This window comes from Mauremys mutica, chromosome 1, assembly GCF_020497125.1.
Source record: "Mauremys mutica isolate MM-2020 ecotype Southern chromosome 1, ASM2049712v1, whole genome shotgun sequence".
In the NCBI taxonomy this organism is placed as follows: Eukaryota; Metazoa; Chordata; order Testudines; family Geoemydidae; genus Mauremys; species Mauremys mutica.
Genome location: NC_059072.1, coordinates 11,019,266 through 11,036,349, shown reverse-complemented (window position 1 = coordinate 11,036,349; position 17,084 = coordinate 11,019,266). Strand labels below are relative to the sequence as shown.

Genomic DNA, 17,084 nt, shown 5'->3' with positions numbered 1-17,084 from the left:
GCTGCAGTTGTCTCATTCAAAGTGTTGAAGCCAAAACACCGTTAACTTCTTGGTAGCAGAAACATAACCTTTTAATGTTTATGTCTCTGAACTCTAAAGTCTATTGTGAAACACACCTTCCATACAGGTTCCTGATTCCCAGCATCTAAACCAACCATCAAACATTACTGGCACAGCAAATGTGCATAGGTTTCTACAGAAGAGAAGAAGATAACTCTTTTTGATGCATGGACTTTCTAATGTTACATCTTACCAAGATTTAAAACAAGTCCAATGACAATATTATATTTGGGTGAGAAAGGGTTCCCCCGGATTCATCTGAATACTTTATCAGAGTCCCCCACATGACCAAAATATCGGGGTCATGACAATTTGTGTTTTAGATCAAGTTCCTCATCAGTCATACTACTTCCCCATACCAAAACAGCCTCTCTCTGAGGAGGAAGCGTTTCCAATGCATTTCTGACAAGGGATGCTGTTTCTGGTGGGACAGAATTCCTCTTGATGTCTGTCATCTGTTTTCTTATTTACAGACATTTCTCCTCTCCTATTCTATCTTGCCACAACCCCAATTCCCAGCCTTTCTAATCTGCCCATCCCTTACCACTTCTTTTCCTTTCCCCCTAAAAAAATCCCCACTGCTATTATTACAGACTAGCAGTGGTTCTACAGTAATGTTAGAAACACTACCAGCAATAGACATCTGAAGCTAATAGTGGATCTAGCAATCCCTGCTGGGACAGAATGGTTACAGGATGGAGGCGGAGTAAGGGGATAATATAACATCAGATCTCTACTGCACACCTAGTGCAGACTCTTGCAGCCTGACACGATCCCTTCCACACTGCAAGCGCACTGGAACCATACTCCAAAGTGTTACATGGTCTCCTAAACCAATACTGATGTTTTGATTTTTCCAATTTAAAAGCAAACAAGCGCTATAAAAACAGGCAAATGGGGTGATTAAAGAACTGGGACCATGAAGTGATCACTAACACGCCAATATAATTTTCTGTCCAGCTGTCACACGCCATGAATGATCAAATATGCACCAGTCAGAAATGCCTCTTCAGAGATTCTTTGTGTTTACTTTCATTACTATATGAAAATTAATGTAACAATACAATAACACAAGCTGCCATTTTTAGTCTGTTCATTATTCCACCAATGAGTGCACCGAGTATAGCTAAGTGTTTTCTGTATCCCACGAATTGGAGCTCCTCAAATGACAACAAAGAACAGATACATACAAGCAAAAAAAGTTTTACTTTAAAAATTAGCTTCAATACACACATATAGAGTGGACCCACTTCTCTCATCATTTTCACCACTGTAAGTCCAGAGTAACTTGAGTAATTTCCACTACTTGCATCCGACAAAGTGGGTATTCACCCACGAAAGCTCATGCTCCAAAACGTCTGTTAGTCTATAAGGTGCCACAGGATTCTTTGCTGCTTTTACAGATCCAGATTAACATGGCTACCCATCTGATACTTGACTTACACTGATGTTTAAGAGAAGGAACAGGTCCAATAATTTAAAGGGCATATAGCTTAAAAAGATGTATTTGGAAATGGACACTTTGGGGGGATTTTATACTTTCATAGATTCACAGATTCTAAGGCCAGAAGGGAAAATTATGATCATCTAGTTTGACCTCCTGTATAACAAAGGCAGGTAATAGAACGTCCGTGAAATAATTCCTAGAGTAGTAGTTCTAGAAAAACAGCAAATCCTGATTTAAAAATTGTTAATGACAGCAAATGGTAAGTTGTTCCAATAGTTAATTACTCTCATCATTAAAAATGTACACTTATTTCCAGTCTGAATGTGTCTAGCATCAACTTCCAACCACTGGATTGTGTTACACCTTTCTCTGCTAGAATGAAGAGCCAATTATTAAATATTTGTTCCCCATGTCAGCACTTACAGACTTTATTCACATCAATCCTTAGCTTTCTCTTGGTTAAGCTAAATAGACTGAGCTCCTTGAATCTACCACTATAAGGCATGTTTGCTAGTTATTTTTTCATTCTCATGGCTCTTCTCTGAACCCTCTCCAAGTGTTTAACATGGTACTGCCTGACATTTTGATTAAAATACTAGAATGATATAAAAGTAACATGGCACACATTAGATCATCCCCCCACCTTTCAGGAATTCCAGCGAGATCGAATTTATGCTCATAAATGAGCAATTCCAATTCCTCTTGTTTGTTACCTAGGCTCTTTTAGTTCTTTAGCAGTAAATCTACTTTAAATGCAACATATGATGACAATTTAATAGGGTAAGAGAAATCCTTTAATAGAATATCACTGCACTTACAAATGCATGGGGATGACTCATTTAAAAAGAAAAAAAAAACATATTTCCAGTATATGAGCCAGAAGACTGCTGGACCATATCAGTTTATGGTAAAACACAAGAACAGATTTAAAAACATTCGAAGATAAGCTCTTTAAAAAGCTAACATTATCCTGGGCCAATTTGTTAATCTAATGGTAGCACAATAAACCATCATACAGGAGAGATAAGTTTGAGATTCCATCTCGGTATTTTGTTTCTGTGGTGGGGCTGCAGGGAAAACTTCACTTCTCCCTACTATCAACTTGCCCCACCAATTCACACTGTGAGTTGACACTCTCCAGAGCAAATCGTGTCTACCCTGGCCACCCAAACAATCTCCACAACTAAGGCGGATGTAAGAAGGGCCCAGCGGGCAAGTGGAGGGCAGACATTATGGCCAAGCAGGTGGCTTGAGGGGTGTGTTCAGAGGAAGAAACAGAATGGCTTGAAAAGCAGGCTGCCATAGGTGCCAGTTGCAATCTCGCCACCCAGCCTGGCCCCCAATGGGATCAGAAAATGCCCTCCTCTAGTTCCAGTGCATGCAATAAACTGAATAATGACCAACAGAAACAGACTTTGTCTCTTAGTTCAGGTCAGTGTAGTTCCTATTCAAAGCCATCAAACATTCCATCTGATCACACGGTCTGTGATATTCCAAAAAAATAGATTAGAACGCCGGTATCGATTGTCTAGAGGTCCTTATCAGCCAAGATTAAGCATGTTTCCTAGAAGTAAAATAGGGAATAAACAAAGAAGTTTTCAGTCCCATTGGTATGAAAAGTATAGGTGATTAGAATATAGCCCATCAAAGGCAGCAGCATTTTGCTTTTACTGCTGTTTCTCCTCCTCTAATGATGCAGCAAACAAAGGTCACACTGATCCAGCATTTATTGATAAGGGATTCAGAAACTGGCATAGGGCTAACAAATGTTTTAAAAAACACCAACTGTCAATCTCATGTGTTGAGCTGTTCTTCATGGTCAAGTTTTAATGAAGGGAAACTGTTGGATGAGGGCAAGCAGGCTTATCTATCTAAACAAGAAGAAAAACGGTGCCATAACCGAAGTGTAATGGAGCAACAGATTGACATTGTTCTGTGTTTGGCGAAAGGTGGGAGACCATTCAGGGGTCACAATGAAAAACCTGACAGTTTTGAAAAAGGTTTATTTCTAAATCTTGTCAATATGCTCCAAAAATATGGTCCTGTAATGGCAAAGCATGTGCAACAATCTCTATAATCGCATCCAAAATGATTTAATTGTGGCCTTGCACAATGTTGTGCAACAAAAGACTGTGTCTTCACTAAATGGAAAAATGGTCTCAATAATTGCCGATGACACTACTGTTCATGGTGTCCACAGTCAGATGTCTATTGTGGTGCGCTATTTTGACAATGAAAAACATAGTCCAGTTGAACATTTTGTGTCTCTTCAGAGACTATTAACAGTTAATGCTCAGTCTATTTCTGACCAGTTAAATGATGTCCTTGGCATTCTTAAAATTGGCTGGTCATCAGTGATGTCTGTCTGTTTTGATGGCGCATCTACTATGTCTGGACGTACTGCGGGAGTTCAAATGAAATGTAAAGAAAGAAACAGTAAAATACTCTATGTATACTGCTATGTAGTTGCATGCACTTCAAGTAAACAAAACAGAACTGTCTTTGATTTTTTTGGTGTTATTCAGACTCTTTATGCCTTCGTGGAGGGGAGTCCTGTACGACATGCAGTAATGGAGAAGATTTCGTTAGAAGTAGGATCCCAGTTGAAGACTTTGAAGTCACTGTCAAACACAAGATGGGCATGCAGAGCAGAAGCAGTGGCTGCTGTAAAACAAAACTATTCCATCATTTTACAAGCTTTACAAGAGATTATCGAAACAACTTGCCTTGCTGACGCTAAAATATAAGCCAGGGGCCTTATCAATGAACTAAATTCATTCAAGTTCATCTTTGCCCTTCACATGATGCACCCTATTCTCCAGGTGGTGGTAAAAGTGCGTAAGGCTCTTCAAGCTCCAGATCTCAACTTACTTACAGCAATGACGGGGTGAAAAGCTTACATAACTCTTTGGCTACGATGAGAAGTGGCCTAGAATATTTTCAATCTATTTTCAATGACAGTGTAAAAATGTGTGTAGAGAATGATATATCGATTCCCCCAGTTAAGAGATAAACATCCACTCGTATCGATGACGCGTTTGAGTCCCAGCATCACTTTGATACAAAAGAGGAGCAGGAGAGAATAACTTCATTTTACCCACTCCCAGACTCAGTGATTACCGGCATTGACCAGCAGTTTGAACAGAAGACTTGTAAAATTGTGACTGCAATGGGAAAACTGCTGAGCTTAGACATTGGCAGGGACGATATAAGAATCATTACCAACAAATTTAAAGTGTCCTTGGATGAGTTGGAAGCTGAAGTCGGATTGCTTCAGGGTTATGACGGATCTGTTCCTAAAGGTAGCACTACGAACACCACCAGAGAGTGGCTTGATTGGCTAAAGGAATCGGATCGGTCTTCCATGTTCCAGGCCTTTTACAAATCTAATCAATGCTTTGCAGTCTTACCTGTTACAAGCTGTTCATGTGAAAGAGCCTTTTTGAAACTAGCACATGTAAAAAAACAAACTAGGAAGTACAATGTCCCAACAGCACCTTGACTCACTCATGACTTTGTACACTGAACAAGAATTGGCTTCATCAGTTAATTACAATGATGTGATTGAGGAATTTAAGTCCATAACACCTGGTGAGCAATGTCTCATTCTCTAGGACAGGAAGATATAGAAACCTTAATCTGTTTTGGTCAATTTGGGTTAGCTCATTATCTGGTTAAAGATAATGATCATGAAAATTGACTCTCTTTGTATATGCTTGGTTATCATTACTGCAAAAATTTGGTATTTTGTGTCATTTTTTAAGTTTGTATTTTTTAAGTAAAGTTTAGTTGTTAATTTAAAAAAAATAAGTTAAGTTTTCATTTCTTTAGTTTGTTTGATGAATAAATATAATGTCCTTTATGACTGAGTATTCAATAAATGTTCACCTTTAAAAAAAAATAAAAAATAAAATTCCCTGGGTGCACACCCTAATGAAATGTGCTGCACATGCCTGTGATTAGAGGGCAGGTGGAGGGCTAACAACACAAGGCCTTGATGAGGAAGAGCCAAAAGCAAGTAGAAGTGGGGAAGGAGAGGAACTGAAGAGTCTAAGCATTCTATGTAACTATCAGATGTAATTCTCATTAATTGTATTTAAATAATTCAAATGACACGTTAACTACACCAGAGTTGACTAAACGAGATAAAGAACATTAGAAAATGTTATTCAATTGCTAGCATGTTTAGTTATACTTGGGATATCCAAAAATATAAATAGATTTCTGGATCTATAAGTGTTAATGGCTAGTCACATTTAGTTGGTAAAGAGGTGGAAGTTGAGTCAGAGTGGAACTGGGGAAATGGTAGACACCATATGACCACACTGCAAGATATGCAGCATGTATCCCTTCTTCAGGAAATTGGGAGAGAAGGGTTGTGAAATTCAATGATCTAGTCTTCACAAGTCACAGACTTAATCCTGGACCCATAAGAAATGTTGCTCCTGTGACAGAAAAAGGGAAATCCAGAACTGGCTCCTACTGGACTTTGGTTGGCCAAAATAGGGCTTGGATTTGCATTGTGGTTTACAAACGGAAATCGGCCCACCTGTTTTAAGACCATGCTTGACTGGGGATTGCCATACGAAGAAATGCAGCGAGATCTTCACCAAAAGAAGGAAGTCTAATAAATATATTTGACTGTGTTGCTGGAGTAGGAAGAGAGGTATTTTCACTGAAGTGTTCATCAAAACTGAGTCCAGCACATACCTGAATAACAAGGCCTCTTGAATGAAAAGGATAAAAGACAAAGCTTAGAGGAAATTTCACCACCCCAGGAATGTATGCAGAGGGCTTGATGAGGTACTGACAAGTCTTGGAATAAGATACTACTGCACAGCCTAGTCCTTGAAGTCAAGCATTATGAAAAGCTCCATCCAGCTTACACATTCAGCAGAGATGCTTGGGCAAGGAGGAAACTGGAGATGATCATCTTCCGTCAATCATTCTGACAATGAAGGCGAGCACTGGCAGAATTTGGTCAAAAACATACACAAGACTGCCTCATCTTCTGCTCCATAGAGAGGTTGCTAAGGGTGAACCCATTCCTCAAGAGAGGCCTCCTCAGAAAATCCTAAGAGGATAAGATTCGTCTCCCCTTTTCAGGGGAGTTCCAACCTCATTCCTCATGCTCTGGAATCCTTGGTAGAAGTGAGCAGCATCTAGAATGGGGAACATGCCCACGGTCGGACACCTTTCCCCAGTCTGTTTACTCTAAGCCTGGCTGCGGCTATGCCACACAAAGCTGCAGGGGGTGGAGGGAAGAATTCTGGACAACTGCTTGAAGGCTCCACAGCTGAAAATAGAAGTGGGGTAGAAGAACAGGGCAGGCACTTTTTACCCTTCCTCCTAGGCTTCTTGTTCGCTCCTGGTTTCATTTGCTCTATTTAGATTTCAGTAGTTCCTTAAGATCATAGAAATAAAAGAGTATGTCAGAGAATAAGTACTAGCTACTGTTACTAAGGAAGAAAGGAAGGAAGGAAGGAAGAACTAGCAGGAAGAGGAAGGGCTAGTCCCACAAATTATTCATCCCCACAGGCAACACCTGCCTGACAGAAGAGAAGACACACTATTACACACACTGATGAGGACCACATCACAGGAAGGAACATTTTTTTTTAAATTATGGGAGGCTTAAAGAGATATATTGAATAAAGAGGTAATTATTGTAATGAGCTGGAATATAACACCCAGTTCTGCCCAAATTGTTAAAAATGACAGCAAGCGGTTATCAACTTTGGCTAAAGTCATCATGAACATTTAATGACCAGATGTAAACACTAAATGAAATGAAGCCAGGGATGATATTTAACTTTATGGGCAATAATAAATCTTGCTGTCCACAAAGAGAAGACAGTTTATATATAACGTTAAATACATTAGAAAGTTAGTTATGACATTGATTTCACTTAAGCTGCATTTGAAAGTCTCAGGCCTGATGCTCATTAGAATCTAGCTCTTAAATTTTTCTCAAGTAATAGAGATAGAAAACAGTCTAAATACTATAGTCTATATCTCTACTGCCATTACAGTTCCTTTGCATATAACAAGCCTGTTCTTTAAAGTCTATTTCCTGTTAGATGTAAGTAAAACAGCTTGATGGCTTCTAACACCACAAGAAACTAACAGAAGACTAACCACAAATATCAGCCAAGAGTATCTAAAATGTAAATCAAGTTATCTTGGATAAGAGGATATTTTACTGGTCATTTTACAAAAAGAAAAAAAAATCACAGAAGATAGTTATAAACATAACTAGACATATGTAATAGAATACATCGTTGGAATGGCCTTGCATTTAAAATATTTAGCTAGCGCTATTAGTACTAGGATATCCTCTTCTCTAATCCTTCTCAAAAGTAACATAACAGAAAGAGTACTCTAAGACAGTGGTTCTTAAAGCTGGTCCGCCACTTGTTCAGGGAAAGCCCCTGCTGGGCTGGGACGACACAGTTTCTTTACCTGCCACGTCTGCAGGTTCGGCCAATCGCGGCTCCCACTGGCCCCGGTTCGCCGCTCCAGGCCAGTGGGGGCTGCGGGAAATGGCTCGGGCCGAGGGATGTGCTGGCCGCCCTTCCTGCAGCCCCCATTGACCTGGAGAGGCGAATCGCAGCCAGTAGGAGCCACAATCAGCCAAACTTGCAGACATGGCAGGTAAACAAACCTGCCCAGCCTGGCGGGAGCTTTCTGGCTTTGAGAACCACTGCGCTAAGAGAGACTCTCTTCCATTATAGGCCTGTGTCAATGTGTCAAATCTCTCTATACACATTTTTTTTTATTATTATTCCACCTTGTAGTTGAGCACAAGATGATTATTATCCTTGAACAACACCCAGTAATTACCAAATCCACATTCCTTTTTAGTATTAACTGAAATGTTAGTTACTATCTGTGAATACCCATTTCCCTCAATATATTCATCCTCACTGGCCCTCTTCCTCAATGTTTTAGGATGGCTTAGTTGACCTGTACATTGCCCTAGGGTAGACTATGACAAGAAGGGTTGGGAAAAAGAGAGGTATCCATTAAAATATCACAGGCCAAACTTTGCCCTCAGATATATACACATAGCTCCCATTAACTTCCACGACAGCTATATATGCACATGGGTGCAGAGTTTGAGTTTATGAGAATGACAAAGCAGACATTTCTGTACCCTACAAAAAACAAAATCTACAGTATCTTTACAGAAGCCAACCACGCTACAGCTTATCATGAGATCTCAAAACCATGTACCCATTCAGTTATAGTAAAATCATATACATATGGTAAGGCAGATCCCACAACCACCATTTGCACACTATACCAACACCCCAGTTTAAGGATCTGCAGCCTTCCTAATGCCTGGGCACAGCTAGCATTGCCCGCATTTTACCCCCTCCTCATTTCATGTGTCTTTAGACTACTGTGAACAGGCAGAAACCAAATAATTTAAAGATTAAACCTGAGACATTTGTTTACGTTTTTTAAAAGTTTTAGGTTTTAGCTACAAGACAATAGTGTAGTTCCTAGACCATGACCCGTGGAGAGGTGGCCTGTCACATGATGCTGGCTCCTCCTCCTTGTTTCCATCTGTTTCTACAGGCATCCAAGGTCTTCACTGTACAGATGAGCCCATGTGCTCGTAAAAACAATTGTAAACAAGGAGGAATCAGTTTAGTTTTTTCTCTTAGAGGCCAGTGCTGTACTTGGGAGGAGGAAAAGAAACAGGAACTGCCCTTGGGACTTGAGCTTTGGACCGAGAACCACAAGTGGGAGAAGAAGGTTGTTAGGAAGAAGAAAAACAGCCAGTTGGGCAGCATGTGCAGTGGGAGACGAGGGGAAAGTGATCAGGAAAAAATGTGCGAGGCAAAAAGCAGAGAAAGAGACCAGATGGCATAAAAGTATGTGGAGGGGAGAAGGAGGGAGAGAGGAAAAAAAAACAAAAAAAAACCACATTGGTGTAAGTTAAAGTTGTAGAAGTCAGTGAATTTTAGACCTAACATTTAGATGGTTTTAAAAATATAAAAACAGGGTCTTACAATTTAATAGAAATGTTTTTGTGAGTGTTTATTTCCACTGCAAGAGTATAGAAAAACAAAACAAACATTCTCCTTTTTGAAGTGTTGAGGCCAAACAATAATCTCTATTAGCTTTGGCTATATAGTCCTACAACAGTTCAGTACTTCTGATATCATCCAGAGAGGGCAATGGCATGCACAAACACACACCAGTATGACACAATATTTAAAGATTCTTTAAAAACCAAAGTATTACCTTATACAATGCAAAATGCCATTAAAGTTCTTCCCTAAAATACAATCATCGAAACCTAGAAACGCAGGGCTAAAAGGTACCTCAAGATGTCATCCGGCCATCCCCCTGCACTGAGGCAGGATTAAGTACACCTTCACCATCCCAGACATGTTTATCGAACCTGTTTTTAAAAAACTCCAGTGATAGGGATACCACAACCTCCTTAAGTAAGCTATTCCAGTACTTAACTATAGAATCACAGAATCATAGAACTGGAAGGGACCTCGAAAGGCCATCCAGTCCAGTCCCCTGCACTCAAGGCAGGATTAAGTATTATCTAGACCATCCCCGACAGGTGTTTGTCCAATCTGCTCTTAAAAATCTCCAAAGATGGAGATTCCACAACCTCCCTAAGCAATTTATTCCAGTGTTTAATCACTCTGACAGTTAGGAAGTTTTTCCTAATGTCCAACCTAAACCACCCTTGCTGCAATTTAAGCCCATTGCTTCTTGTCCTATGCTCGGAGGTTAAGAAGAACAACCTTTAATGTACTTGAAAACAGTTGTCATGTCCCCTCTCAGTCTTCTCTTCTCCAGACTAAACAAACCCAGTTTTTTCAATCTTCCCTCATAGGTCATGTTTTCTAGACCTTTAATCATTTTTGTTGCTCTTCTCTGGACTTTCTCCAATTTATACACATCCTTCCTAAAATGTGGCACCCAGAACTGGACACAATACTCCAGCTGAGGCCTAATCAGCACGTAGTGCGGAAGAATTATTCCGTGCTACTTACTATCTTTATAGTTAGAAAACTTTTCTTAATATCTAACCTGAATCTCCCTTGCTGCAGGCTAAATTTATTATTTAACATTTTTTGTACATAACTTAAATATTTGCACTCTATTTGTGCTTTTCTTAGTCCTGCTCTTCTACACGAGTGATCATTACACATGTCTAATCAAGAAAAAGCATGCATTGAGGTTAACAGGTTAGAATGTTACTCTCCACAAGCAAGTTAAACATATTTAACTCAAGGATGGCCTCCTGGTTAGGACACAGGACCAGGATTCTTAAGTTATAATCATGACTCTGTCACAAACTTTGTCTTTCAAAAGATTTAACTTTTCTCTGACTCACTTTCCCCGCTACCTAAAAAACTAAAGTAATACCTGGGGATGGCTGGTTAACGTCAGTCAAGCATTTAGAAATCCTTGTATGGAAGGCACTACAGAACTATAATGTATTTTTATTCTCCTCTCCCAAATCAGAAACAGTTTAAAAGATATGGAATGCAATTTAAAGCCCACCATCTCATCTGATCCCTCTATCCCCAAACATAAATCACAGCTCATACTATTAAAGCATTAAACAGAAAATAAATGAAATTTGTTTATTACACAGCAACAAACCCAATCCAGAATGGGTTTCAAAACACATACAAATAGCAACTGAAAGTTTAACATTTAACGAGAACAACGATTACACAATGGTCAAAAACTAGGTCTCCAGGACAGAAATGGCTTTATTTTATAGAGAATAGCAGTGGAGGAGACGGAGAAAAATACTTACAAACAAATCACTGCCCAAAGATGGTGTTCAGTTGGATATTCTTGCATGCTATTAAAATTCACAGGGTTCATAATTGCTCCAGGAAGGTAGAGCACAACCATGAAATTAAAACCAGTGGAAGGCCAGAACACTGGGCAAAGTGATCACCGAACAACCACAGAGCATGCTCAGCAGACAATGAAAGACGCCTACATCAGTAGGAAAAAAAATAGTCAAAATAAGGGCCTAAAAGCATCAACTGAAAACTCTACAATAATATAGCAAACAGCCTCTGGAAAACACAAGTTAATTTGTTTGTTTTTAAAAGCACATAAGAAACTGGAAGCAAACTTTTTTTCTTGATAATAAACAAATAATTTCACAAAGACTCATTTCACTGTAGTGTGTTACATCCTCTCACTTTCAAGTTGTCTGTCAGCTGTTTAAATTGGTTGGAGAGGAGGAAGCCTCTAATCCAGTGGTGGGCATCTTGCGGCTGGTGGGCCGCACATGGCCCGTCAGGGTAATCCGCTGGTGGGCCGAGAGACAGTTTGTTTCCATTGGCTGTCCACAGGTATGGCCGCCTGCAGCTCCCAGTGGCTGCGGTTTGCCGTTCCTGGTCACTACACCCATTCATGAGCTCTGCCCAGGTGTACCCCTGCACCACCTGCAAGAACCCAGGGCCACATAATGCTTTTCATCCAAGAACTCAAAGCAGTTTGCAAACATTAATTAATTCAGCCTCATAACACCACTATAAGGTAAGTATCAAGTCCCAAACCAGGAAATGGATAGAGGTTAAGTTACAGACCAGATCAATGACAAAACTTGGAAATAGAACCCAGCAATCTCAATTCTCAGTCCCTTGTTCTAGCCACTGGACAAAAATGCCCTCTTTACAAACTGAAATGTTGTTGGGTTTGTTTTGTTTTTTAAAGAGTCTTTACAAAATCCAAAGCCAAAAGAAATTTTCCAAGGCTTTTTTTTTTTTAAATTCCAATGGGCACACTAGCAACCTCAGTATTGCCAACCCACCATTCAAAAAATCATGAGTCAGGCTCAAAAAATGATACTGGCTTGAAAGAAATAATATGGGGAAGGAGTCTTTTTATTTGCCTTCTGGTTTTAGAGCTTTCAAAGGTTTTTTGTCTGCAACCATAAGGTTTATATTTTTTTTTAACGAAATCTCAGATTCTGACATAGTCACATGATTCCAGCAGCTGGAGCTTTAAGGAGAAAAAACACCTCAAGACCACAATAAAATCACTCAAGTTGGCAACACTGCAACCCAAACACAGTTGCACTGAAGGCCGGACTTCACGGAATTTCATTGTCAAAGTTGAGAGAAATGCAGTAAAGTAAATAAGTAATGGAACAGTGAAGCATGAACAGGAAGTTCTTACATTCTTTCAGTTTTAATCATCTAATAGGTTATTAGTAGTATGGTACAGTAATGTTTATGAAATAAGTTCACAATTTCCCTTTTTATTAAAGTGAAAAAATAGGTTTCATTACTTCCCATTGCAAAACCAACAACCAACCGTTGTTTAGCTGTTTCCTTTTCAGACACTTTTTTGAACTCTTCTACACTAAGAGTGATCCTTTTTTTTATTTATTTACCAGTGAAATTTGTCAAGTCATGAGTTCCTAAAGTGAAATTTTGGGCATATCTTATGTGAGATATAAACAGGCATTATTTAAATAGAAAGAAAAGAGAAGTCAGGCACAATAGCTGTTTTTCATAACCGTTTTTAATACACACTGTATTCATCATCACAACAGCTCCATAAAACACAGTGTTCGGTACACAGGGAGCCTTGCTACGAATTGGCAGTATGAAGTAATATCTTTTCTTTTTGAAGGTGAAGTAAGTTACAAAATGAAATATTTTTCCTCCTAACTGTCTCACTGAGAAGATAAATAAGCTCAATAACATTAAAGAGCAATGGGAGATGGGAACACATTTTTACATTAATAGCATCTCACCAGCAGGAATAAAGGAGAAGGCAATTTCCTGGTGTGTCCACCATTGTTTATTCAAGCTACTGATCCATGGACATCACAAATATCAGTGTCTGCAGTGTGCTGCATGACTATGTTCCTTTCACTATGCTCAAATCTATATCAAATAGAGATGTCTTTACTGAGTAAATAGTTTCAAGTGGATTGTTTTTGTTCCTCTACCAAAATCCTAAGAGTAAGTGTAGCTGTACCTATACTAAGAAAATCAATGAGATTACCTAGGTGAGTAAAGGTATTACTCTGCATAATATTATTTGTGCTATGAAAGCATCTATAGTCTCCCTGTAGTGAGGCAGCCTGGCTCCCAGCCACCCCAGAGAGGGACGAGCCCCTACAGAGGTCAAGCCGCAGAGCAGGAAGTATAAAAGCCCAACCCCAGGGCTCAGAAGCTGCCTGGCCGCCAGAGGTCAGACGCTGATGCCCTAGCTCCCACTGGGGAGACTCCTGCCGCCTGTGACCGACCCGAAGACTGGCCATACCTGCAGAGGCTGGACGCCGACCAGACGCCGGAAGAGCCATAAGCCGACCGGTACAAAGGGACCCAGAGGAGCTGCCCAGTTTACCCCTCGCTCAGTATCCCGAGGAGCCCATTGTGCTAGACGCCGTGGAAGACGCCGCTGAGACGCAGGTACTGGTGAGGGGGAGGTCGGAAGTAGCCCGGGGGCAGCCGACCCTAGTCTGGCTGCAGCACACCCAGAGCCAATGTCAGTGTGTTGCGGCCAGGATCCCCACTGACACAGCAGCAGGCCACCTGCCGCTGTTAGGGCCCCGGGCTGGAAAGGAGAGGAGTGGGCAGGCCTGCATCCCCCCCCCTGCCACCTCACTCACGGGTGGCAGTCTCCTCCTCACCCCGACGCTCAGGACCAAGAGCCTGGGCTTGAATACTGAACTGTTTGCTCAGCCCCTGCCTGAGCGTCTGAGCCTGGAACTGTTGGTTGTTGCCCCGCCCTGACCTAGGGCCTGGGCTTAATACGGAACTGTTTGCCCAGCCCTCCCCGGAGGGCCTGAGCCCCTGACGGTTTCCTGCCCCACCAGGCTAACCCGCCCACTCACCGGACTCGTGTAGTGAGGCAGCCTGGCTCCCACCCGACCCCCAACAGCAGATGTCTACACTCTCCAAGGTCCTTGCTCTCCACATCATATGCAAAATGCACCTGCCACCCCAATCTTCAAATCAACTCTTGGCCTTCCATTTATTTCAGCATAGTTCAAAATTACACTCCTGTTATTAAAATGCTGAGCCCAATTTCCCTCTTACATCTGGGCAACTCCACTGATTGAAGGAAATAATATCCAGTTTACAATGGTATAAGTGAGAGGAGGATTACGGCTCAATCAAGCAAATGGGCTATGCAGTATCCCTGATTTTGTCCCCACCCCGTGTAGGATCAGGCCCTATGTATTAAACCCAGCACATATCATTAACCTAATCTTGCTACACCCCTTCTTATACACTTTGTCTGGCATTACAACCCTACCAACGTTAGGGCAAGGATCGTCTCCTCAGCAACTCTTCAACAGCATTTCCCTATCTCATCATCTATCATAAGACCATTTCTCTTCTCCATTCCCTGTACTTACCTGTTTGCTGTTATTTAGTTATTTACAAGCATTTGGGGATACAATTTGACCAGACGATTTTACTAGATGATTGTCTTTTTGAAAAGTTTTACAACAACAAAATACGTTGCAAGGCACTCTTACAGTTATACTTCTCCTACCCTGCTTCTCTCCCTGCAATATTCAATAGCCTGCTAGTCTAGAAAAAATATCCTGTTACTATTTGTGGTGAAAGCTGTGCAGCCATAGCAAATAGCCGTGCCAACCCCCAAGGCCTTTCTTCATACAACCTTATTAAGACACAAACAAAAAAGACTTCCATAAAAAGTTATACCCACAGGCCTGATTTGGTACCTAGATGGGGTGATGCCAAGATACCTGTAGATAGGAACTGGACCCTGGATGGGTTTTAACAGGCAGTGCCCAGTTACATGGAGACAGAAATTTGTCCCTTCAGGGTTGACATGGCAGGGCTCTGGGAACAACCAACAGGAATTGGGATTGACAATCATGGGATTGACAGGGCAGGGCCCTTGGACTGACGGGCAGGAATTCGTCCCCTCATGGGATCTGACAGGGCTGAGCCCTGGAAACCCACAAGCAGGAACTGGTCCCTTTGTCTGGTCTGATGGGAGCAGGGCCCCGGGCCACAGGAAAAAGAACTCGTGGAGTCTGACAGCGCAGGGCCCTGCGACGCATGGGTAGGAATTTGTCTCCTTGTGCAATACAACGGGACAGGGTACTGGTGTACAGGGCTGGCTTTAGGCCAATTCGCCCAATTCCCAGGAATCGGGCCCACACCGAAGTGGGTTCCACGCCGGGGCTAGGCGCCTTTTTAATTTTTTATCTGCAGGCCAGCATCAATCCTCTTGTGGGGGGCTGACCAAGGCAGGACCCTGAGACACACAGGCAGGAAATGGTGCCCTGCTGGGGTCTGATGGGGCAGGACTCTGGGATGCACAGGGAGGAAGCAGTCCCCTTGTAGGGTCCGACAGGGCAGGACTGTGAGACCCACAGGCAGAAATTGGTCTCCTCATGGGACTGATGGTTAGGGCCCTTGACACTGCAGACGGAACAGGCCCCCTTGTTGGGTGTGACCATGGTGGAGCCCTGGGAGCAGCAGGCAGGAATTGGCCCCCCTTGAGGGGTCTGAAGGAGCAGGGTCGTGGATGGGGCAGGGCGCCCGGACCCGCGGGCGGGAATCGCTCCCCTCGCGGGGGTCCGACGGGGCCGGGACCCGCGGGCGGGAATCGCTCCCCTCGCGGGGGTCCGACGGGGCCGGGACCCGCGGGCGGGAATCGCTCCCCTCGCGGGGGTCCGACGGGGCCGGGACCCGCGGGCGGGAATCGCTCCCCTCGCGGGGGTCCGACGGGGCCGGGACCCGCGGGCGGGAATCGCTCCCCTCGCGGGGGTCCGACGGGGCCGGGACCCGCGGGCGGGAATCGCTCCCGTCCCGGATCTGTCCGGTTTTCGCGCCCATCCCCCACCTGTGTCTCCTTCCTTCCGGACAGACGAGGTAGGACGGCGGTGGGGGCGGCGCGAGGCCCTGCCGCGTGACAAGCTGAGCCGGCGGCACGTGGCCCGGACCATAACAAACAGGAGGGTGGGCGGGGAGACGGCAGCAACTCGCTCATTGGCAGGGGCGGGCTGCGGCTAGAGCAGCGGCGCGGGCCGGGGATTGGTCAGGCGCGCGGTGGGCGTGGCCTCCAGAGCCGGCGGCTGGTGCTGCAAGGAGGCGGCGGCGCCCCTGAGAGCTCGCGTGGGGGCCGCTGCCGCGAGGTAGGGGTCGCGCTCGTTCCACCCCGCCCTGCTGTCAGATGCCACAGCACCCCTCCCCCAATACAGCCGTGTCCCCCGGACCCAACATCGCCCCGCCCCAGTCCTGTCCCCACCCCTACACCCACCGCTGCACAGCCCCGTCCCCACCCATACAGCCCCCCCCACACAGCCCTGCGACCACCCACCCCCATTCACCCCAACACAGCCCAGCCCCACCCCTACACCCACCGCTGCACAGCCCTGCCCCCTCCCCTTCACCCCTACACAGCCCTGCAACCACCCACCCCCATTCACCCCAACACAGCCCAGCCCCACCCATACGCCCACCCCTCCACAGCCCTGCCCCCTCCCCTTCACCCCTACACAGCCCTGCAACCACCCACCCCCATTCACCCCAACACAGCCCAGCCCCACCCATACACCCACCGCTGC

General features: G+C 43.6%; 1 long non-coding RNA gene across 1 annotated transcript in view; it reads right to left on the bottom strand.

The window, feature by feature from the left end:
• Positions 1-16,705, bottom strand: part of LOC123351974 — a 180,926-nt gene extending 164,221 nt beyond the window's left edge. The window contains exon 1 of the long non-coding RNA XR_006574080.1: positions 16,361-16,705. This is a non-coding gene — a long non-coding RNA (uncharacterized LOC123351974). The remainder of the gene's footprint in view (positions 1-16,360) is intronic.
• Between the last annotated feature and the right edge of the window lie 379 nt (positions 16,706-17,084).